General features: G+C 41.4%; 1 protein-coding gene across 3 annotated transcripts in view; it reads left to right on the top strand.

Moving 5' to 3' along the window:
• The window catches only part of THSD4 (thrombospondin type 1 domain containing 4), a 536,848-nt gene that overhangs the window by 112,696 nt on the left and 398,722 nt on the right, over nt 1-25,430 (top strand). The gene's annotated exons all lie outside the window — the stretch shown is intronic.

Here is a 25,430-nt window from a genome sequence, read left to right as displayed (position 1 = left end):
GTCTGTAGGAATTATTTTTGTCTGTTCTCCAACCCTGTTGCCTTCTGGCTGATGCTGGAGGAATTGGTGTGATCCTGGCCAGCATGGCGGTAGGGAAGAAAGTGAGACCCCAGGGCAGCCTACAGGGGTCTTTAACAAAGGTCATCCAGCTCAGGTGACACAGGGACCATTAGTCAGATGGGTGAGGCACTGATAGAACAAGCAGAGTCTGAGGATGGCAGAGTGAGTGGGACAGAACAGGATTCGAGGAATGGGTTGGACAAGAGGTTCAGGCTAAGGTTGTGAGAAGTGAGTGGGATGGAGCTCTCCTTTTTCTTAGTTTCTGCTACAGGGGCTGGTGTAGTGGCTTGAGAGAACATGTAGGGTTGCTTGACAGTTTTTTGACTTTCGTGGGGTGGGAGGAGAGGGGCTTGCTTTCTGTTTCCAAAGGTGATATGTGGTAGGCAGGCATTGTCCTTGGGACCAAGGTTCCTGCCATTTCAAAATGACAGAAGATCTGATTTTAGTGGAGCTTATCAGTACTGCTCTGGATCCTGGTTTCACTTTTTGTTGTTGTTGTTGTTGTTGAAACGAAGATGATAACATGGATTTCGAACTGAGAAATGTTAAATTCTGACCTGTTGCTTTCCATCACAGAGAAGCAGGCTCCAAAGAGGTAATGGGCCAAGCAAAATTTATAGGGTTCAATACTGATAGCCAAGTTGGCCAGAGAGGTAGAGTCCAGCCATCCTCACTCTCAGCTGAAGATTCTGCCCAGTCTCAGCCCAAGGCAGTGGCTGAGGCAGCTGATGTTGGCCAAAACCCAGGGTGCAGAGAGCTGCTGCTACATGCAGGACCTCCAGAAATTATCTTAGGAGAGAGCTGGACAGTGAGTCGTGCTGATATAATCATAGCATCAATGTCCAAGGAAGCCAGACTATGGAAGGCCGTGCCTAGGTGAAAACCCTTGGGGAGGAGGAGGGGGATTAATATCTGCTCTGAAATTGGATGCAAAATTGTTTTTGTCTGTGCATTTTTTTCAGAAGAGAGTCTATAGCTTCTATTGGATTCTCAGAGTGGTCCCATGACCTTAAAATTTTTAAGAACTAACTCGACTGAAAAATTGAGGCTATTAGATCCAAACAGGAAAGATGAACAGATGAAACACAGAGAAATAATTAGATGCAGATATGAGGTTGGGTAAGAGGCTGAAGGGTGAATAGGGAAGGAAGCCTGAGTGAATTTTTGGTGCTGTGGATCAGAGCTTGGTTCAGACCCTTTTTATTTTTAAAAGCATCATGTTAAATGCAAGGTGATATCTTGACTTGGATCCTAGAACAAAAATAGGATATTAGAAGAATATCTGGTGGAATATGTATAAAGTATATAGTTAATAATATTATACAGGTGTTCATTTCTTTTCGTAAATGCACTGTGGTTTTATAAGATGTTAATGTTAGAGGAGGCTGAGTAAAGGGTATACGGGAACTCTGTGCTATCTGTGCAACACTTCTCTAAATCTAAAGTGATTTCAAAATAAAAACTTTTTTAAAAGACATCGTGCGCCCAGTTTGCTAGGTCTTACGTGCTCTCTGGTGAATATAAAGTCCAAGGCTTATCATTTGGGTGAGAAAGCTCATCCTTCCTGGAACCTCGGCGTATGATCTAATTTGGAAATGGGGCCATTGTGGATGTAGATGGCTGAGGTCCTACTGGAACAGGGTGAGCTCTTAATCAAGTGTGAAAGGTGGTCTTTTAAGAAGAGGAGAAAGGACACAGACTTACAGAGAGAATGCCAAGGGATGTTGAAGGCAGGGATTGGAGCAATGTGTCCACAAGCCAAGTAACGCCAAGGACTGCCAGCGACTGCAAGAAGTCAGAAGAGGCAGGAAAGGATATTTGCCTAGAACCTTCCAGGAGAGGGTGGCCTGCCCACACCTCGCTTTTGGACTTCGAGCCTCCAGGACTGTGAGTGTAAGTTTTGTTGTGTTAAGCCACCAAGTTTGTGGTATTTTGCCATGGCCACCCAAGGAAACTATGCAAAGAGGAAGGAACCAGATTCTGGATGGGTCGAGATCTACCCACGTGAGTAGATCAGGAAGTGGGCTTGGTCTGACCAATAGCAGGAGATGCCTGGAGAAATGAGGTGCATATCTGAAGTGGGTGAACACCTCGCAAATGTAGGCCTATCTGAGACGGTGGTCCTCAGCCCTAGCTGCTCATTGGGACCACTAAAAAGCCTTCTAGAAATACTGATGCCTGGGCCCCACTCCCAGAGATTGTGATTTTATTGGTCTAGGGGGCAGCCTGGACATCAGGATTTTTTTAAAGATCCTAGGGCAGCTGGGGCTGAGAACCTCTGATTCAGGAGCAAAGGAGGATCACAGAAGAGGTGGTGATCTTTCCTAAGTTAAGGTACAGAATTGTGGGTATGTCATAAACCATCAAATGTATTCCTATGTCAGAATGGCAGTGCTTGTCAGTGAACCTTTAGAAACGACGTAACCCTGTCTTTGAGCCGCACCCTTGCTCTCTTGCTAGCTGGGGAATGTAGCTGCTTTCCTGTGATTAACTGGGAGGAAAGGCAAGTTTCTCCAGAGGCTCACAGTGCTCTCCACATTTGCCCCTGGAGAAGAAGCCTCATCGCCAGACCTTCTCTGCTTGGCTTTGGGTGATCATCTGCCAGGCATCATTACGCAAGACCTCCTGACCCTGTTAGGCCCTCACAGACTCGTATCAAAGCCCTGTACATGCCGCAGAGAGCCCTCGTCCTAATGTTCTCACGTGTTACAGATACTCTCCGAGGATGCCTGCTGTTGTCTGCTTCGTGTGTGACTCTACCTTTCGTGTTCCTTTGTTTGCCCTGATTTGCATTTGACTTTAAATGGGAGGTCTGAGACACTCTTTTTTAACACTTCATTTGGAACATTTCAACCATATATAGAGAATAATATAATAGTATAATAAAAAAAAAAACTCCTTCATACCATCACTTAATTTCAACAGTTATCAACTCACAGCCAGTCTTTTTCATATGTACCTTACTCTGTCTTCCTTACCTAGATTATGAGAAACTATTTGAAGTCACATTATATAGTATGATATCAGTAGATATATTAATTAGATCTCTTGGTTGTAAGTCACAGAAACTCAATCTAAATAAATTTTTTAATGTATTTCTTATTTAAAGAAAGATATTTTGTTGGTCTTGTTATTGGAAAATCCAAGAGCTTGGCTGGGCTTCAGATAGAAATGCATTCCAGGAATTCAGTACCAGGAATTAGAACCCGACCTTTTTGATCTTTCTCCGTCTCTGTTCTGTTTACTTACTGCTCAGGTGGGTGTTGCGTGGCTGTGAGCTTGCAGTCAGTGGGAGAAGCCCTCTCTCATTTAGTGTTGTGAGTTCAATTGTGTCCCCCCAGAGGATGTGTCGAAGTCCTTCTCCTGGTGCCTGTGACTGTGACCTTATTTGGAAGTAAGCTCATTGTCGATGTAATTACGATGTAAGTTAAGAGAGGTCATACAGAATAGGCTGGGCCCTTAATCCAGTATGACAGGTGTCCTTATAAAAAGAAGAGAAGAAGCACAGAGCCATACACAGAAAGGAGAACACTGTATGAACACACAGGCACATGCGATGAGCAAGGCAGAGTGAGAGTGATGTAGCTACAAACTAAGGGACACCGAGAATCACCGGCAACCACCAGAAACCATGCGGAGTTGTGGAAGGATTCTTCCTCAGAGACTTCAAAGGGAATGTGGCCCTGTCAGCACCTCGATTTAGGATTTCCAGCCTCTGAACTATGAGAGAATAAACTCCTGTTGCTTTAAACCTCTCAGTTTGTGGTAATACGTTACGGCAGCTTAGGAAACTAACATGCCCAGTGATGGTTTCAATCTCAGAAAAACCACACTGTGATCTTATTTGAATCATTGTCCCATCCCTGAACTAAGTTCGGACACAGGAGTACTTGGACTGGCTCAGGTCATGTGACAGCCCTGTGGTGGGGGACCCACGTCACATGAAGCAGAAGTGGAGGAGTGGGGATTAAGACAGACAGAAAAACAGAATCTTATACAAAAATCATTATATACTTCTTGTCCATAAGCCACCGACATTTTGAATGAGCCAATGAGAATCTTGGTGTTTTACAAAGTAAAGAAAAATTCAGAGTAGCAGCAGATAGAGAAATCATCTGTCTTCTACGATGTGTTACTTTACCTAGAAAATTCAGCATTCTTTTAAAATATTTACGGACATTTAATATGTTTCACATGCCCAGGAGAGTAGGAGCCCATGGTCACTGAAGTTGCATTGACTGTGACGATTTTAAATAATTCTTTTTGCTGCTAGGATTGTTTTCTTGATTTTGTCCTTCCTCTTAAATGACTCCCAGGCTGACCAATGGAAGGAAGACGCTGTTAATGTTTCTGCAGGGTGCTCATACTTTACGGCTGGATTTTGCATTGGGCTCTTGGTTTTGCTTTGACGTCTCCCGCTATCCACATGTGCCTACGCAGGGAAACAGCTGTGCTCGTTCAGCCCAATGCCACATAGAATAGTGAAAGCGAGCACACTCTGGTAGACACATTAATTTCACCACATGCTTCTTCTTAGGCCTTTAATCGCATTTCCTGGGTATGGTAATCTATCCTCAGATGAGACCTCTAGGAATTTTTCTTATGCTGAGACCTCTATTGTAGAGATGATGGAAGCAGAATTCGGGCCCAAGTGTCCCTGTTTATCTAGGACAGTGAATGCTTAAGCCTGTCCCCCCAGTCCCCTTTCACTCTCAAAACCACTTTGGACAAGAAATTGTATGGTCAGCCTGGCTAGAATGGGATGCTTTAGATGCTAATATTGGAGAAAATCATGCCTTGGGACTTGGGGTTGGGCAGCACTAGGGTCCACAGTTTTACTGGATCAATGTATGGATCAGTCTTAATCCATAAACCAGGGGATAGCTTTGTGTTCGGGTAGCTGAAGTACATCACATGGCTCTGAGAGTAGAACTGAGTGAAGTGGAAGTTCAAAAGTCAGAGGTGAGGGTAGGTCAGGAATTAGAGGTTGCCAGCCGGTCACGTGTACAGGGCCATTGTATCTGTCAGGAGTGACAAGCTTGTGCTTCAGTAACAAAGAACCCCCAAATCACTCCCAAATCCGAATGATCTGACAAACAGAAATTTGTCTCTTGCTCCTGATCCATGCATGTATTCTGCTCATTCTGGAACCCAGACTGGTAGAAGCTGCATCTCAATTTACACGTCCACTGACACAAGAAAAGGGAGCAGGTGGATTATGCACAGGTTATTAATGCTTCTGCCAGAAGCGATCCCTTTTGTTTCTGTTCACATCTCATTGGCCGAGGCAAGTGACATGGCACGGTTCACTTCAAGGGCAGCGGGAAGGTACTTTCCCACTTGTGCTCAGAGGAGGAAAAGTGGAATATCTGTGAGCAGTCCTAATGACTAGCATAGGCAGGAAGCTCTGGCAAAGTTCCTGAATGCCTTCCTTGTAAGTCCAGGCTGCTTTTGTTAGGCTGCTTGTAAGAATTGTAGAGTTGGCTGGAGGGGATATTCAAGGTGCACCACAGGGCCCCTAGACACTTAGATCAAGTTCTTCCTTTGATTAAAGCTCTGTGCAGAGATGAAATGTGGCCCCAGGTGCCCAGGTGAGTTGCCAATTCCTCTGTTAGTCCATGAGTCTGCCATGGCATGGACAACACACTGGGCATGGGGTGAGGGCTGTCAGATAAAAACATGGACAGTGTTATCTGAGGGAATGAGTCCCAAGTCCAAGAGCTGTTGGACCTGGGATTAGGATGCTCATGTTTTAATGAAGGATTTTCCTTCCAAGGCACCTGAGACTCAGTCCCCCAGCCCACAGCTCCTACATAGATAGTGTGTAGTCATTGTGGACCTTTCCAAGTGGCCGGGGCAGGCCTTAGGGAGACAAGAGGAGTATTCTAGTTATATCTTCAGAAGATCTGCACTCAAGCTCTTTTATACTCACCTAGGAATACCTGGCAAGACTAGGCCATGTTTACTTAACATACGAATGTGTCATTGTGGACAAAGTGAAATCTTGAGGGCAACCCCTTTGCGAAAACAAAATGGTGATTTTGATGTTATGCATGTTGAATTCGAATGAATAGTGGCAAGATGCCCAGCAGCAAGTTGGGAATGGAAACTCCGAAATTTAAGTCATGCTGTAGGGTTATAGACCTATACTCGAAGTCATTGGCCTTGGTGTCATAATTAAAGCCACCATGACGGATAAGGCCTTCAAGCATCATGAGAACAGAGGATCAAGGAAGGCGCTTTGGAGTACATCAGATTAAAGAAGCGGAGGAAAGAGGTTCAACCACTAAGGGAGGCTGAGAAGAGTTGGCACCAATGCACTGTACGCTTTATATCGTTTCTTGTATTAATAAAGTCTGTTGTGGTTTATAAAGTTCTCTTACTACAAACACCACAATGGTGACCACATGAGATAATAGAAATTGCTTGTATTTGTTGAGTGCTTACTCCATACCAGGCACAATTCTAAATGCTGATCATTCAGTCCTCCCAACAACCCTGTAAGATGGGTAATATTATCAGCCTCATTTTACAGAAGAAACAGAGGCATGGGACAGCTAAATAACTTGCCCAAAGTCACCCAGGTAGTAAGTGATAGTGAAGAGGAATTTGCACCAAAAAGCTAATCAGCTCTTTGGTCTGCTTCTGTAGATACGCTTGCTGTATAGGCTGTACTCAAAAGTGACTAAAAAACTCATCCTCCCTTTGGCTTGCTCTGCCTAAGCAACAAATGTAACTACCTGCAGTCCATAGCAACTCCCCGCTCTTTGAAACACTGTGTAGCTATCTGTAACCATAGCAACCCCCCCCCACTTGGTAACAGTCTGAGGACAAATTAACCAATCACCCCATGCCAAATAAGTGCTATATAAGGAATGTTGCAACTGAACTGGGGTGGGAGAGGGGAGCAGATCTTCAGAACACTAGCTCCTCTGAGACTGCTGGCATAATAAACCTGAGTTCTCTAATTCTCCGAGTGCTGCTTGGTTTCTCGGTTTCTCAGGGGTCTGATCTTTACATCTTTTCTACAACAATAGAGCCAGGTACAAACCCCGGAGTTGGCTATAGCATCTCTACTTTCAATGTAGATGGAAGCCAGGAGAAGGATTTGTATAGTTGTGGGCATTTAAGACCAGTTTTTAAGTACCTGTTTTCATTGATGTTTATCATATGAATAAGTAAAATATAGTGTGTGTGTGTGTGTGTGTGTGTGTGTGTGTGTGTGTGTGTGTGTGTATAGTGAGAGAGAAGGAGGGAGGGAGAAAGAGAGAAGATAGGTAGGTAGGTAGGTAGATAGATAGATAAGATAGATTGATGGTTAGATGTCGAGAAAGAGCCAGGAGGTGGTGGGGGCGGGGCAGTGGGTGCCAATACAGCTAAACACAGTAAAAGGTCATGGGGAGAATGAGAACTGAGAAAATAAGACCGGAATGGGCTGTTGGGAACACTACTGGGGATAACTTAAAGAGGGTAGCCAGTGAGTATAACTAGCTCTTTAAAAAAATAATAATGCCATGAAGAAGGCATATTGAGAGTTTTTGGTAGTTTAAGGGGAAAGGGAAAGGTTTGTTTAGAGTGGTAGAGAAATGAGGATGTCTGTAGATTGAGAGAATAAAGCTTATAGGGAAGAATAAGGGGTTAACAGGCATCTATGAATCTCCTCTGTCTTAGAAAAAAAGATGGAGAAGAGGCCATCCTCCCTCCCTAGGGAGAAAGTATATTATTGTTTCTCTGCAAGCCGTTATAGAGAGCAACTCTTCCAGAGAACGGGAAGGATTAGCTGGAAAGGGGCACTATGGAACTGTCTGGAGTGATGGTAATGTTCCGTATCCTGATCAGCATGGCTGTTACACAGGTGTATACAGTTGTCAAAACTGATTGAACTGTATGCTTGTGATTTGTACATTTTATTGTGTGTAAATTATACTTTAAAAAGCCCATTAATCTCTTTTCTCTCCTGAGTCTCTCCGGTTCCTCAAAGTGATATTTAGAACCAGTATAAATTCACCACTGGGGAACCAATAATATATTTTCTCCTGGAGGAAAAATAATACTTATCTTTCTTCTTTTCTTCCAAGATAGAGTAGGGCCAGAGAGACCAAACTAAGGCTTGCTAGTTTCCAACCATTCCCCCAACTCTCCTTCTCTCTCTTATTCTGTTTTAAATGCCCTTTCTTACTGACTTTGGAGGAGCAAGAGAATTTGGGGGTGAATGAACTCATTATACAGAGTATAATTTTTAGAATCATTTAGTATCATAGGGCTTCATTGGACCTGGAAGTCCTCAGGTAGGTCCAGAATCTGAGGAAGCAAGTTCGACATTGCTAATAGTTAGTATTCCTTTTTTTTTGCAAGCAGTAGACACTGATTTTGGCTGAGTCAAGTATGAAAGGATTTTATTGGAAGCATATCCAGTAGCTCAGAGAATCAACAGGATGTTTGCAGAACAAGGCTTGGTGGAAGACAGAAACTGAGGATGCTTTGGGGGTTCTGGTGGACAGAACTGATGGTTTTACTTGCATGCTACTGTTACAATGGATAAGTTCCAACAGGTTTCTCCATCCAAGAGTCAAAGCCCTGGAAACAAGAGTGTGATTGACTTGGTGTGGGCCACATGCCCCACGCTTCGGCTGGGGGAAGGGGGGGAGGCGTCCAGATTGACAGTTCCACCAAGACTATACACAGATGGGGAGAATTAATTCCTTCCTCCAAAATACAGATACTGAACCCCAATGAAAGGAATGAGCCCTGGGTGCCCCAAGGCAACCAATGCCCATGATGGAAACTCATGACGAGGCAGGAGGCCCTCCTGGCCTGTCAGCTTTCATTTCATCAATAGGCTCACAGGGAATTTTTTTTTTGAGGGATTATTGGAATTGGAATATAACACAAGAGTATCACTCTTTCATTATTCTCATTTTGTTTCTATTTCTGAAGATTTCTACAGATAGGCCTCCTTGTATATGTCTGGCACGTGACTGTGTGGGTCCCCTTTGCTCCCAAGCATTATGCTGGGATAATTCCTGTTGACCAGTTGGCATTGACCCAGGGTCATGAGAGAGTGGCTAAGGTTCTGTGGTGCCCTTCATCACCCCACTGCATCCTATAGCTGCGGGTGGCCTTGGGGAGAAGAGAGGGGGCTTGGTAATGATTCTTTTTCATCCCCCTGATTTCCGTAATTCTGGTTCCTACTCTGGCGCTTCTGCACCTCCCCCCGGGATTATATATGTGAAGCGTGTGTTCTTGCATGCATACTGTGTTTCTCTCTCTGAGCATAAGGAGAATGAAGGATGGAGGTGCTATTATCACAGCCGTCTGTAAATCTTTTCACTGGGAAGTTTAGGGTTTAGGAAGGAAAGATTTTTTTGAGGGAGAAAATTGCCCCTGCTCTAGGGTACTCGGGAAGGTGTAAGAGATTCGTGTAACCACAGTTTCTTTCCTGGTGCTTGTACCATTCTAGGTCATTAGTAAAGAAAAGCCTCAGGATATATTGCAACATCTAATAAGAAGATTAGTCTAACTGTGAATAATTTCAAGGATTTGAAACCAAGCGAAGAGCTTAAACCTACTGCAAAATATGAAATAATGAGACCCAGTTCTGCCATTTTTCTCTTCGAAGAAGCTCAGCTTTCTCCAAAGACTGCCTCATTCCTTGTAGTGTAGCTGGTTGGGTCCGGCAAGGTCATTGTCACTACATTGTCCTATTCTTCGGATGCAGGGGCTGAGGGAAACGGTTGGCCAGTCTGCCCCAGGTCACGGGATAAAATAGAAGAGTCTCATTAAAGATGTTACATGACCACAGCCTGCTGAGCTGAGTGCGGCCATCTGCCTCAGGGGCTATAAAGGAATTTCTCGCTCCGTGTAACCAAAATGTTTCCTTTAAAAACAAACAAATGTGTTTTTACATCAAGATGACTAAGACTTTTTCAGGAAGTGCTGGGACTTTGTCTTAATCCCTATAGCACAGTTTTTTCATTCTCTGAGCAAAGAGGTCTCATTGTGAATTGGCGGGGTCATGTCCTGTGGGAGTGATCAGGACATTTTGTTGCACCTTGCGTGGACATTGAGAAATTAGTATTGGGCCAACATCGAGAGGTTTCTACAGCCAGAATATGCAATTTATATTTAAATTGTAAATTCAGCCCATCTCTTAAAATATATCAAAGAAATTCTCCTCCAACTGCGTAATCCCCACCCCACCCCCACCCCCCACCCCCTGCCAACGATACTAAACAGCAACACTACCTGCCAGTGTCCTTTTCTTAGAAATTGCAGTGAGAAATCCGTGGATCAGCGGAACTTGTATGCAAAGGATTAAAGCAAAGGACATGCTAATAATATGCGGAGCACACATCTGTTGTGTATCTGTGGCCGGGCAGTAGTAGGACGGGAAAGAGCATGTCCCTGCGCTCCTTTCACCCCAAGGGTCCGCTTTCCCTGCCTCCTCATACTGCCTACACTCTGCCCCAACACATTCTTATGATGCCACTCCAGATTCCTCTGCAGTGGTTGTTTAGACCCAGCCTGCCCTTTGGAGCCACAGTGAAGAAAATGTCCACGTTCTTTCTTCAGATATTTGAAAGTAGCCATCCAGTCACCTGGAATCTTGTTTCACCAGCCTGCTGAGTGTTTCTGTTCCCTTCGATTGATTTCCTATGTATTGGAGCGTGCTATTGTTTATCATCCTGGCCATTCTCTTTAGAATATAGTCCAGGGATCAAAAACAGGCCTCTTTGCCTGTGGCAGTTCCTGCTGAGCATCGCTCGGATGTGCTGGGCTCAGGAATGAGTGTCACTGGGATTGGTTAGTGATGTCTTACACAGGTATGGGAAGGGAAATGACAGTACACTCACCGACTCTGCTATCTTTACAGTTTGATCTTTCAATTTGATCTTTCAAATTGAAAATTCAGGATACGTCCCATTCTTTATTGAACAGATATGAGACTCTTGAATGAGTTTTCCAAGCATTGCTTTAGGCCCCACTACAAATGTCTATAAATCTTCTGGTCTTAAAATACAGTAATCATGGAAATTGTGCTAGTAAATATGAGGAGCACACATCATGGTACATTATGTCTAAAATGTGTTCCCATTTGAGATGTAAATAAAAACCAAATGATGTGTGACTGTAATTTTATAAAAGAAGTCTTTAGCATGACCGGAATAGTTGGGGGCAGGCCTGGTTTCCCACAGTGATCCTTTAAATTAAAGATCCTTTCAGGGTCGCAGTGTATCTAGAGGTGTAGGACGAACTAAATTGAGAATAGTTGCTAAAAATCAGATCGTTTGATATCTATGGATTAAACGGGTTTCACTCTGATTTGGAATTGTATTTCCTGTCTGCACCCGAGGCTGTATCTGCTGCAGCAAAATAAAATTGAGGTAGCAGCAATAATTTGTATCCAATTATCCTGCTTCCAAACCCAGCTGTTTTCAGCCTGCACAATGGAGAGCGCTCGTAATCACACCCTGAGTTCACATGTCATTATCATACTTCTTGGTTGCAAACCTAGGCTTCACTAAGAGCTTACTATTTGAGGTCCTTTTAACCAGAATATTTAGCAATTGAGTTTACATTGGGATATATCTTTCTTTCAGATGACTAATTGTGATATGTATTACCCTGACATATAAGGCTTTCATTCATAATCATTCCAGCATGGAAAAAATTTCTGGACCTTCGCTTTCCCCTCTCTATCCTGTTCTCTGACTGTCAGTGCTCCATTCTTGCCCCTGATGGTGTCCAGTGACCTTTGGATGGCTCACTCAAAAAAGGCACACCTTTCCAGCCTTTCTGTTCTAGTCTAAGGCGGCACAGGTTCTGTAGCTCCCTGGGGCAAAGCAATCGCAGTCATTGTATCAGATTATCATTCAGTTCACCCTTCACGGTAGTGCTTAGTTTTTTATCTGAACTTTATCGGTCAGAAACGCTAGGAAGATAAGCCTTGTCATAAATTTAGTGAGGCCAGAAATCAACAGCAGAATAGGGCAAGAGACCAGCATGGCAACCATAGTTATCACATGGTCATTTAATTAATTTTTGCTTTATAATTTTATCAAGTGAGCCATTATTTATTGGGCTGAGTTGAGTTTTGTCCAGGGAAGTTATTTGAACTTTGGATTAATCTTTGGAAGCAGCTTTCATCTGAAGTCAAACTCTAGTAAATGATGTTGATTTTAAATTGAGCAGCCCATTAAAAATAGGTCAGATTTAAATAGGACAATGGAGCTCTTGGTTTGGGGGAGAATGTGCAGGAACTGTGATGAGATGTCTCTGCTGTGATCACCAGGCCTGCCTGGCACTTAGAAAAGGAGAGGAGGGCTCTTTTATTCCAGTCAATGTGTGTAACCTTTTGATGCCAAAAATCAGAAAGAGAAGCATATCAGATGCGTGCAGCCCAAATTCCATTTGTACTCAAGGTTACGTAACTGCTCATCATGTAATACTTTGGCTCTTGTCCACTGAGCATATTGATATTGGCAGCTGCGCATGCCTTATATACCACCATCGATCAGGCAGGATGTCTTGTCCTGCACCCAGTTGCCATGTTTGTTTAAGCCAGCTTTGGAGGTTGTATAAATAGCTTTAGCAACCTGCTCTCCCACCCTTGGTGATAAGTGGCACCTTCACAAATCCTTTGGATTAATCCTCGGATTAATCTTAGGATGCAAAGGAGTGGAACTTGATCCATTTGGGGTTTATGATGGTTATTCGTCTCCTTTGGTATATGTTCCCATGGCATATCCAGGTGGGGAGTATGGAAGGGTGCTAGGTGTATCTGCTCCTACCCTGACACCCTAGACCTCTGGGTCCTCTGCCTTCGGAATCAGTATTGTCCTGCCTCATAGAGCCTGATGAGGGCTGTATAGGTGCTGCCAAATAAAACTGTGCGCCCGGATTAGACAAACAAATTTAAGTTCACACAGAATAGAAAGGTGCACGTTTTCCCTTTTAAAAAGATAAGATTGCTACAGTGCATTGGTACTGATTCACGCAAATCACATTTTGTTCTATGTAAGAGATAGCCTTGGGGTAGCAGGAAGCACAATGGATAAGGGGACACACCCCAGGGGCACCAGCCCCAGCATCCTTGGACCACAGTAAGAGATCACTTCCTTTCATTGTGAGGATCCAGTGAGATGATGCGTCTAAAGCATGTATCTAAATGCTATAATCTCCATTATTGATGACCGAGTGCCTCCACATGCATAGCATTCTCCAGGCAGATGCTGGAAGGGTGAGTAATATGGGACATATGCCAACACAGGTATTCCAGGCAGAGAGAACAGCATAGGGAAAGGTACAAGGGTGAAAAATACAGAATGTTTTGGGGGAGCATCAGAGAGTATTCTTTGCCTGTAACAAAGGGTGTATAAAGAGAAGAAGTACAGGATAAGGTTGGGCTAGAAGCTTGGGGCAAGATAGTGGAGGGCCCCAAATAGGAGGCTAAGGAAATTGGACTTCGTTTTATAGGCAGTGAGGAGCCGTTGGGATTTTTAAGCAGGGGAGTAACATGATCACAGCTGAGCGTCAGGAAAATTAATCTGGCAGCAAAATGCTGCAAAACCTCTTTGGAACAAGAAGAGGTATAAATAAATAAATAAATTGAAAATTTGGCAGTAGTATTTTAAAATATGTCCTGAAATGTATGAGCTATATATTTTGAGAAGATAATGTCTTTTTTGTTCTTTTTTTCCCTCACAGCAGCCAAATTCCTTTTTCATTCTCTCTCTTTTCTGCATTCCTTCCCTTCCTTTGTCATCTTCCTCCTCCTCCTCCTCCTCCTCTTCCTCCTCCTTCTTCTTTTCTCTCCCTCTCCCTCTCCCTCTCTCTCTCCATCCCTTCTCTCCTGTCTGTCATGGTTAGTGGAGTGTTTCAGGGGTGGGAGGTCCAAACCAGCCAGAGGTCCAGCGTTTCAGCACAGTGCTTTAAGAAGAACCAGCTGCCTGGGCTCTGTCCACTGTGCCAGCTGTGACTGGGTTCCATTACCAAAGGCAGTGAAATCATCTACCTTTGATTTTCACCAACCCCAACCATACAGAGTGTATGTATTTTGAATGAGTAGGCAAATTCTTGTAATTCATGTGGCTAATGTTTCTATAATCAGATTTTCTGGACTCATTACCAAAAGACTCAATCTACTTCTGTAACTGTTAGGTTAATAAGAGCAATGGAATTTCTATGGATTCTATAGATATATGGCCCATGCACCAGCTCAAGCATACTTAGTAAATGTGTTTTGTCCCTAGGTTGTCATGAATCTAACCTGCAGGCTTGTGACTCTTTGTGACTTCCTCTGAGGGTCCATGGCACAAAGTTTGACCAAGATATGAATCTGAAAAGTCTGCTTTGCAAGCTATGTATAAGGAAAAGGGTCATTTAGCTTTATTGATCTCTACTTCTTTGTGTGTTTACAACGATGCTCATTAGTTAATTAGAAATTTTGTTTCTATGAAAAATGATGATAAAGTGAAAGATAAACCTATAGTGAAATTTGAAAGGGTGGTTAGTTTGTAGTGTATGGTGTAAGGCTGTGAACAGGAAACTCATGCGACTCTCCATGGAAATGTGATTTGAGAGAAGGCTGGGAGCCTCTATAAACATTTTTGATTTTGTGAATCTGGGAATTCAAGACGGTTCCAGATGTATGACTCAGGGATGTCAAGAGTCTGCTATAAATCCAAATTCACAAAACAGATAAATTATTGAATGACTATTCAGATTGTAAAACAATTTTCCATTTTATTAAATATTTACCGTATGTTTACCCTAGAAAGTCCTTTAGTAAATATAGTTAGTATTTGATTTACAGAAATTTAGTGTATACAACTGTTGGATACATGTATTATGTTAAGTGGAATCCCCTTTTCAGGGCATTAGGATAATTTAAAATAACTGTTTTTCCATGGGAAAAATCAGTTTGCATGTATGAAAGGTGCTTGGTCAATAATTAGAGATTTGGTTTCTTACCAGGAGGGATTTTGCATTATAGATGATTCTAATTTTCAAAGAATTTTTTATAAAAAAAATTATTTGTTATGCTCAATCATCACCATATTCTTGGCCCTTTGGCTTATGCCCAGCCTTTAAAACCCTGACTGATATTTGCTTACTCTGAGACCAATGGCCTCAGGTTCTCCAACAATAAAACGGAGATAATAGTAGGTTCCCTACAGATTTCTTTGGAGAAGATTAAATTAAATAATTTGTGCACCTTGTACCTTGTAGGTGCTCAATAAATGTTAGCCATTTTATTATTACTATTATTATTTTTCTGGTCCCAAAGATGAGATCAATTAACTCAAACTGAGCAGTATATTTACAAATGAGTGTTTTTTTCCTTCTATCTTTTCTCCATTTTTCTTATATATATTTTTTTCAATTACAGTTGAAATTAAATGTTATATTAGTTTCAGCTACACAGCATAGTGGTTAGACATTTAACTTATGAAGTGATCCTCCAGATAAGTCTAGTACCCACCTGACACCATATATTGTTATTAAAATGACATTTACTATATTCCCTGTGCTGTACTTTACATCCTCATTAGTATTTTGTGATTGCCAGTTTGTGCTTCTTAATTCCTTCACCTTTTAACCCAGCCAGTCTGGCAGCCATCGGTCTGTTCTCTATATCTATAAATTTATTTGTTTTGTTTGTTTACTTTGTTATTTAGATTCCATATGTAAGTGAAATAATATAGTATTTGTCTTTCTCTGTCCAATGCATTTCACTTAGCATAATAACCCTCTAGGTCCATCCATGTTGTCGCAAATGGCAAGATTTAATTCTCGTTTTGCCCAAGTAATATTCCATGCAGCCACCATGGAAAACAGTATGAAGGTTTTTCAAAAAATTAAAAATAGGGCTACCATATGACCCTGCATTATGTCCACTGATTTGTGATATCCCTATCCAGCTGTACCATATGTAAAAAGTGGGGGGAGAGGAGGAGGAGGAGGAAGACGGGGAGAAGGAGAAAGAAGATATGTTACCTTTATGTAAATGTTCGGTTGATCTTGGTTATTGTCACGATTTTATTTCTAGCAGTAGCTTCTTGCTTGTACAGTAGTGTCTTGCTTCTGACATATCACATCTAAGCTCTATTTCTTGACTTTGAAGGTCCACATAGTTTAACACCCACAACTAATCCACACTTGCTTCCTCACCATTCCTCTTTACATACTTTCCACTCTGACCAGGTACATCACAGTGAACTTGCTCATGTATCAACTCTGTGTAGGGTTTCCAATTTCCTTTCCAAATCCAATCTAGTCTTCAGAATCTGCTCAAAGCTTATCAGATCCTTAAAGGCTCTGTGGCTGCCTTATTCCTCACTGGTTTCTTTCTGATTCAACTTATATATCTCTTTTGACCTGGGTCGCATAACAGAGCACCTTATTATAATTCATGGAAATCACAGTAGTAATTACAATCACTCACATAAAATTCTCTAGCCTGCAGAGTATTTTCACTTATATGATTTCTCTGACCTTCCTAAGATCCCTGTAGGCAGGCAGGCCAGATATATTTACCCTACTGTGAGTGGTTACTTGGTCAAGCCCATAGAGCCAGTGAGAGCAAGAACTTAAATTCGCCAAGTCTACCAGCCTTATTTCCCAAGTATGGTTTCACACCGCTGTTATTTCGTGTATGTTAATATTATCTCTTTACTAGCCTGTAAAATTATTGATGTCTTTTACTGCTGAACCTATCAATTGCATTTGGCCCTGTATCCAGCTCACTAAATCTTGTCGCCTAATAATAATAATGTTCAACAAGTGCCTATTATGTGGCAGGCATTGCACTGAGCTTCTGTACAGGGAGGTGTCTCCCTTAACTCCCAGAATGCCTCTATAATATAGGTGCCACTATTAGGTTTAGGTTCAATTTAGGTTCAGAGATGTTTAGCAACTTGCTAAGATCAGGTAGATCAAATAGCTAGTAAATCGCTCTAACTCATCACACAGATTGCTATTACTATTGGAGCTTTTTTGTGTTTAATTTTTAAAATTCAGACTTCTTCTGTATAGTTTAAAATTCAGAGGCAGCACTGACAATAGGCTGAAATGCTGCATTGGGGGTGGGGGAGGATGGGGTTCTCCTCTGTCAAAAACACAGTGCCCAGGAATGGTGAATGGAGAATTTGAGTGAAAAGACTGCTTCCTGCCCTGTTGGGATCCTTTATCTTGGAGAAGAGCAGCCCGTTGATCTCTCACCAGATTTTAGTGCGATTGGATTACAGCAGTACCATACTATTCTACTTAAACCAGAGGTCCAGTGCTTCTGATGCCTATTTTCTTAAGTGCACTTAATCTCAGAGCGGATGAGTGGGAACGCTGCCCCATATAACACAAAGAAAGACAAGAAATGCTATACATTTATATCTTTTAGAAAAATATTTTTGTATTACCAACCATTGAGAGAAAAAGTGAGATACTGTTGTTCGAATATTTTTAAAATTAGATTGATAAAAGAGTGCTAATGTTGTATAAAATTAGGTTCTGGGGTCAGATAGGATCTCCTTTCTCAGTGTTATAATATTTTGAGATTATAAACTCATAAAAATAGGTGTCGGGGTGTTTATTGCATGTGGGGAGATACCGAGAATGTTGTCAAGGAAGTGGTGTGATGCTACATTTTCAGGCCGCTACTGATAGAAATTTCAGTAAGTATTTCTTCTTGCCGAGAGACCAAGTTATTTCTATGGTATAGGGGATCCAGAGCACTTCTGATTTTAGTAACAAAAGAAAAAACAAGCTGGCATTTTTTGTTTTAACCACTAATGTAAACAAATTGCCTCAAAGACACACGTAGTCCCTGGGATCTGTGCTCTCCATGTAACTCAAACTTTTTTATTGCAACAGTTAGCTCTGCCTTGTGGTGTTGGAGGGACAGATTATAGCAATTTTGAAAAAAGTGTTTCCTAAATAAGTCAACTTGCGAATGTCAAAATAAGTCAGTGTATCCAGGTCTTTACCCTTTATTTTGAGAGCATTTGTTCCTCCATTAGGAAAAAAAAGTAAATAATAGGTTTAAGGACACTAGCCATAATATATCCTCCCCTCCCCCAATAGTCAGTATTCAAGTAGGTAAATAGAGCAAGCTTTTGGATGCACTTTTTATTAAATTGTGTCTAAAAAGTCCAGTAGTGAGCTACTGTTTATTTCCTCAGCAGTTTTGGGTGCATTCACCAACCTCCATCCAGGCTGCCGGTTTTAGCCATTCTATCTACATTTTCAGAGATGTGAGCACCGTTCTTACTAAGAGTGGAATGGAATGCAATAATCATACTTTATTAAAATTACTTTATCAGATCTTTTACAAAAAAGCATTTTGTACATCAAGAGGCCTTTACAACACTATGTAAACAGAACAAGTAAAGATCATTAAAAGGACAAATCATTGAATAATACCAAACTTTTCAACTACCTGGAAAGTCTCTTAGCTGCTCCTTCAGTTGAGTCTGTTGTGTCCTTCAATTGTGTCTGCTCCTTCTATAGTTTAAAATACATCATGTGGTAGTGTTACTGACTTTTAGCTTGGCTATAAATCAGTTTTGGTCCAAATCAGAAAAATTCACATACGTATACATATCAGGGCGTCACCAAATGTTCTCTTGAATGGGCTTCACCTCCTGAGGTGTTTCTGAAACTGATGAACTCAGTGCTTCATGAGTTGTGTTTCCCAATGGATTGATCCACCTCCCAACTTTTCTCTTAAATCGAAACAAAAAATGAATGATTTTTCTTTAAAAATGTATAGTTTCTTAATAGTCCCCGGGATTTGTGCTCTCTTAATAAATAGTATTGCAAGAAATTTTTTTCATGCAGCTAATGCTCAGCTTTTCTCCACCACAATTTAAAAAAAAAATGTCAAGTTTAGGCCCATTCGTATCTCTACTATGGCAAACTCTTTATTTGACACATATAGAGAAGGCATTTTTTAAAATTCGGCATGTACATATAAATGCATTCTGTGCATTTTAGATTGATTGTAACCAGTTTGCTATAAGTTGGGTTTAGGATCATCCTATTATTATGTTTTTTTCCTATTGTTATTATTGGTTGTCAGTTTTAGAGTGAGGAAATTTCAAAACTTGTCCTAATTTTAGATTATTTTGAATTTTGCTTATTGCACGTTTTAAATTTTTTAAAGTTTGTGCTTTGAACTTCCAATTTTTAACAAATGATCACCATTCCTAGGGATGTGCAGACTCCTGTTTGAGAAGCCTGATGTTTGAGGTAAAGTCATGGTCACAAATAAATTCATGCCAAAAATTGTGACTGCCTGGAAATTATACCACAGAAAGTGAATTATTTAGGAAGCAAAGGAAAAGTCCAGAAGTAGTAGCCTTTTGAGTGGTTGATATAGCAGTGTCAGATGGTTGTATTTGCAGAAGGAAATGGAAGAAAGTTCATCATATTACAGAATACTGTGTTAATATTAAATATTTAGAAAATCAAAACAGCATCCAAGAAAAACTGAAAATAGTATGCTTATTATTCCATAGTGTTTTCATATAAACCTGCTGATCTAGTTTTACCCATTGTGCTATCTGTAATAAGCATTAGGGGATAATATTAATGTCCTTACATTCTTCTTTGATATGCCTGAAGATATTTTTAAATTTAGATGTTTTATATCCAAAGCAGTTCCAGACACTACCCGAAAAAACAATCAAACTTCACTTGGTAAAGAGAAATAGGAATATGTTCCTGGGAAACAGATAGATATGGATTTTAAAAATAGTCACGAGTGAGGCAGCCATAACTTGTGGAAAATCCTTTTGAACACTTTTGAAAGTAGGACGAGCCTCCTGCCACACGGGAATCAAGGACCACTGTGGGGTCAAATGCCAAGAGGATGAACTTGCGTATTTCAGATGCTTCATATTTTGTTTTGATGTTCTGAGCCACTGGAATTGGGTGTAGTTCTTTTCAGATTGATAAACTTTTAGAGACATTGAATTTAGGAAGGAATTTTTAACCCTTCTGTGTTTAAAAATGAATGATGGCTAAGGGTAAGCACATTCCCTACAATCAACTTGGGGGGGAAGTTTTGAGAAGAAATCAACTCCTTTTCACATTTGGGGAATTTTAAACAATATGTGCAGCATGCCCCATAAATATGGAGAGGCCACCTACAAAGTACGCTAGGTGATATTTCCTACCACAGCCCGATGAGACATTCAAAATTTTTAGACAAAAATGAATTTTGCAGTCCCGCATAACTGTTTGCTTGGTATTAATGAAATTCAATTCTGCATTTAGATGACAAAAAGGAACCAGTCCACAGTAAACAATGTGAAAAGAGATAAAGACAAATCAGGAACTTCCTTATCCTGTCATTTTGATCCCTTTCGGAAAGAAGGCATCCTGACCACCTTGAGGAAAGATCAGTTTAGAATTCATACCTCTTTGACTTGACAGATGTGAACTATTCTTTCTGAGGATCCAAGAAGTAAAAATATAGGACAGCAAGTGAAAACAACCTCAGAGGTTATCTGATTAATGCCCCCTGCCACGTACACATAAGAAAACTGAGGTCTGGCGATGTCTAATGACCTGCTAGGGTCAGGCAAAGGTGTGGATGGAGAGCCAGAATAAATACCCTGACTTCGCTCATCATCCGTCTCCTGCCAGTCAAGTCCAGCTGGAAGCCCAAGGGCAGGAGCTCCTTCCGGGGACACAGGGCAGGACACAGGCAGAGGCATACAGAGAATGACCAACACATCGGTCACGTTCGTAATGGAAAGAGCCCTTATGAACCCAGTGATTACACTCAGCTCGGTAAATTTCAGTATCTTATTAATCATAAGAGCATCTATATAGATGTGAAATAGTGCCTATGCACATGTGTGATACTTATCGATTACACAGTCTGCTGACAGCACTTGTAGTTTAGTAAGTCAGGTTCCCTTCCTAGTAACAGCACCTTCTTCTCCATGGGGGCTTTCTGCAGAAAGGAACAAAGAAGATACTTTGAATGGGCAAATTCCCAACGGTCAGAGGTGTCTATTTATTAGTGCTGCCTTTTAAAAATAAAATAAATTTTCTCTTTTTTTTTTTTTTTAAAAAAAGGCTAAATATTACCAGAATTTTGAATTAGAATTTTAATGATGAGCTGGAAACTGTATGAGACATCTCATACGTGCCTCCTCAGTTCCTCTTGGCTGCACCTAATGTGAGGGTGTGGCCTCAGTCATTGCCACACTAGTTCTCCTGAGGACACAGCCCAGGAGCTCCTAGCCTCTGGTTTGCCACCCTAGGGCTTTCCTGTTGACTCTGAGGGGCGAGACTTCCCTGAGCCCCACTCATGCAAGTGCCACCTGGGAATGTGTGAATTTGCATACCTGAGACGAAGAAGGGAATTTGTTCAATTTTTTTCCCTTCCTCCCCCTGGGTGGACTATCCTGAGACACAGCAGTTCCTGCTGCCTCTAGGAATGCAATCCTGCATGATCCTGGGGTTAGCTGCACTGGATGCCAAGCAGAGGTCAGCTTGGGAACGCACCCTGGCCCATTTTCTCTTTCTCCCTTTCCTGCCTCCCTCCCCGTTTCCCTCTCACTTGAATAAAGTAGTAGCCCAGCTTCAGGGAACCCAGGCAAAGATAGTGCCTAGGCAATACCTTTGTGAGTTCCTTCCTGAGGTCCAGCTTTCAAAGGAACTAATTAGGCGACTGTTTAATGAATATGGAGGACAGTAAGTAGACCAGTCAGTAACCTAATTGTTCTAAGTAATTGGATACCTATTTGACTCAGAAAACATAAATGATGCTCTGTTTTAAGAACAAAGAATCAGAGTACAGAGTTCTGAACTGCCTGGTGCAGCACACCTTCCAGTCTTTGGGGCTCATCCTTTATCACAGGGTATGTTTCTACCTTCCTTCTGCTAGGGAAGGAATGACTGGGATTCACTTTCCTCTTTTTATTGCTGGATGATCCCTCCCTGCTGAATGATCCAGAATGAGGTGCTAGTGCCAGAGTATTGGGGGAAGAAGTACCCACATGTGCTGAACACCTGCGTCCCCAACCTTCCCCAAAAGCAGACATGCTTCGAACCCCAAAGAATGGTTAGCAGTGCTCTCTTTCCAGTGATAGGTGGAGTAGGGAGAAGGGCACTGGAAGTTCTGTTCTGGGTCATAGTGCCTCAGCCCCTGTGTGGTGTCCTATTGTTAGTGTGGGTGCCATGAGCTGTGGATGATGGTGCCAGGGTCTGTAGCCTTAGGACTTCCCGGGACAGAGGCTGGAACAGCATGTCCTCTGTTCCTGGCTAAGTAGGTTCTAAGCTGGCTCTCTGGATATTCAATGAGCTGCCTAATGTCTTTTAAAGGTCATGGGGATGGGGAGCATGGCATAGGGAATGCAGTTAGCATTAGTGTAATGGCTAGGGGGGAAGCCAGAGGAGAGAAAGAGCAATTAGTGGGATAGTTTTGAAAACTATATAAATGTCTGACCAATGTACTGTGTACTTGAAACTAATAAAAATTTTTTTTTAATTTTTTTCTGCTTAAACCAGCTAGGGTGGATGCCGTGTCTACAGTAGTGCAATAGAGAACTTTTAAAATCCACAAATGATGCTGCCATTGAAAATTGTATGTTATTTAGATTGTTTTCCCTTTTGTCTTATTAGTGTACACTCTCTTAGGGATCTCCATGACTATCAGCTTACTGGGTGGCTTTTGAAAACGATCTTGTTTACAGTGACATCCAACACTTGCAAAAGTCTTTTGCTTCCAAAAACTGAATTCCAAGAAAGCTGGATGCATGGTAATTAGATTTATTTCAGGCTTTGATTACTAAGAAGAGCAGAGCTACATCATTCACTAGTGCTTCATTTCAAAAATATTTAGTTAATATAAATATCTATTTTGGTCATAAGATATAAATTAGTTACCTTTGTATTTTATTTATAAACCATAAGACATTTAACTGCATAAAAAGCTGTTGGTTACAAATTAGTGACCTTGTCATCGTGTGTTAAAGGTGGCATGTTCACCTCTATTGCCAACTCCAATCAAGTTATTTTTAACATGTATAATCACACCCTAATCGATGTGTCTCAAAAATCTGGTTTCCTTTCTTTTTCCTTTTTTATATTAACTTTTATTTATGAACACATGCATATAATTTAAAAATCAAACAGTCTTCAAGGCTTATAATGAAAAACAGTATTCCCCCCAAATACTATCTACTCCCCAGAGGCGACTGTCTCCAGCTCCTTGAGCTGTTTCTTTTGGCGTTTACCATTATACTTTTAGACAATGCATCCATTTTGGATAATCCTCCTTAACTTCTTGTAAAGTAATTGGATTTAGCAGACTCACATCAACCACCCCCAGCCTCACTTCCCCTCCCTCACCTTCCGCCTGCAGTTATAACCGAACCTTTAACTAGTCATTGTTTACATGATTATGACTATGGAAGTACTGTTTACTACAGTTCTTTTCTATGGTACCACATTTCTTTCTCAATACTTCGATATATCTGTATTAGTCATAACCAATGGTATATTTGTACATACAAATATATGATTTCTTATAAGGAAATTGGCTCACATGACTGTGGAGCCTGGTAAGTCCCAAGATCTGCAATGGCAAGCTGGAGGCCCAGGAGAGCAGGTGGTGTGTAGTTCCAGTCCAAAAGCCAGCAGACTTGAGACCCAGGATGAGTTGACATTTCCATTTGACTCTAAATGCAGGGAAAAACTGATATCTCAGCTCAGGGCGCTCACACAGGAGTTCCTTCTTACTGCGGGAGGATCAGCTTTTTTGTTCTTGTCAGGCCTTCAATTGATTGGATGGCCCACCCACATTATGGAGAGCAGTCTGCGTTGCTCCATCTACTAATTCAAATATTAATCTAGTCTGAAAACACTCTCACAGACACATGCAGAATAATGCTTGACTAAATATCTTGGTGCCTGGTGACCTAGTCAAGCTGACACATAAAATTAACTATCACAGCATCTTTCCGATATCTATCAATTTTCAAAGTGCTTGTGTACATAAAACAACCTACCGTTTATATTTTCCTTCCTCTTGGAAACCTACCCTCCTTAGTCCACCCTCCTGCTCCAGTCTGGAATGGTTGTGTTCTAGGGTGGGAGCATAGCGAGCATCCTCTATTTTGGTGGCCCATGTCTACCATAGCCCACATCTTCTCTTTCTTGGTGTATTCTCTTACTTGTCTGAAGCATATCCTCCAGCATCTGCCTAAGGAAGGGTACAGGAAAGTATTTGATTTTTAGCTTTTGCATATCTAAAAAATGTGTTTATTCTACCCATAATTGGCTTATAATTAAACTACTTTTAGAAATCAGTGTTGGAAGTCATTTGTCTCTGAGAATTCTGAAAGCATTTTGCCACTGCCTTGTAGCATTTTGCTGGAGAGGACAGTATCATTCCAATGCTTCTTGCTTTCTGTGTGACATGAATTTTGCCTCCGAGATCCTTTTAGGGTCTTAGTCTTTGGTGTTCCCATACTTTGCAACGAGATGACTTGGGGAGGGATTTTGTGTGTCCACTGTGTCCTGTGCAAACCTTTCAATGAAACTTTTCGAGCTGGAAACTCATCTGTGGGTCATTTCTTTGAATATTTCTTTGATAAGTTTCTTTTTTGTATTTTCTTCATTCTTTATTTCTGGAATTTTTTGGAGAGTCTCCAATGTTCTTATCTTTTCTTTCTTATTTTCCATTGTTTTGATTTTTGGTTCTACTTTCTAGGGAGTTTGGCTGTTGTGTAGATTTTCTGATAAACTTAAAATTTTTATGGTCATGTACTTTCCAGGAGCTTTTTCTTATTTTCTGATTATTTAACATAGCATCCTGTTCTTGTTTCATGAGTGTATTATATCGATGTACTTGTTCTCTAAGGGTATGATAGGATTTTTAAATTTCTTTTCATTTGTCCTGCATCTACCCTCACCTCCAAGTCATTTTTCTGTTTATTTTGACTCTGCCTTTCACGTCAAGGCTCACCTCGAATGTCTGTCAACCGTTAGTGAGTAGTGAATAAGGCACTAAAAACCAAATTGAAAGTTGTACATGCATTGGTGGGGCTGATGAGCTTTCTTTAGGGAGAGCAGATTTTGAGCTGGCCTTTTTGTTCGAACCTCACACACAAATGTCAGTATATGGATGTCTTTCCTCCGAGATTGTTCATTTACTCCAGAGAAAAATCATTCGATCTCCTGCCTACAGAGGTAGACTCAAGGCTGGTGTTTTGGGAGCCTCTCCCCTTCACCTCTGTTTTCCAATGTGTCTGCTTCCTGAGTCTGCAGCCCCTCCTCCATTTCTCCTGAATAAATCTCTTGCCTGCTTGGAGAGGGGTATGTGGGATACAAAGTGGTCTAGCCACAAGAAG

The sequence above is a fragment of the Rousettus aegyptiacus genome, unplaced genomic scaffold (assembly GCF_014176215.1).
Source record: "Rousettus aegyptiacus isolate mRouAeg1 unplaced genomic scaffold, mRouAeg1.p scaffold_m13_p_3, whole genome shotgun sequence".
Taxonomy (NCBI): Eukaryota; Metazoa; Chordata; class Mammalia; order Chiroptera; family Pteropodidae; genus Rousettus; species Rousettus aegyptiacus.
This window is presented reverse-complemented; position numbering and strand designations above follow the sequence as displayed.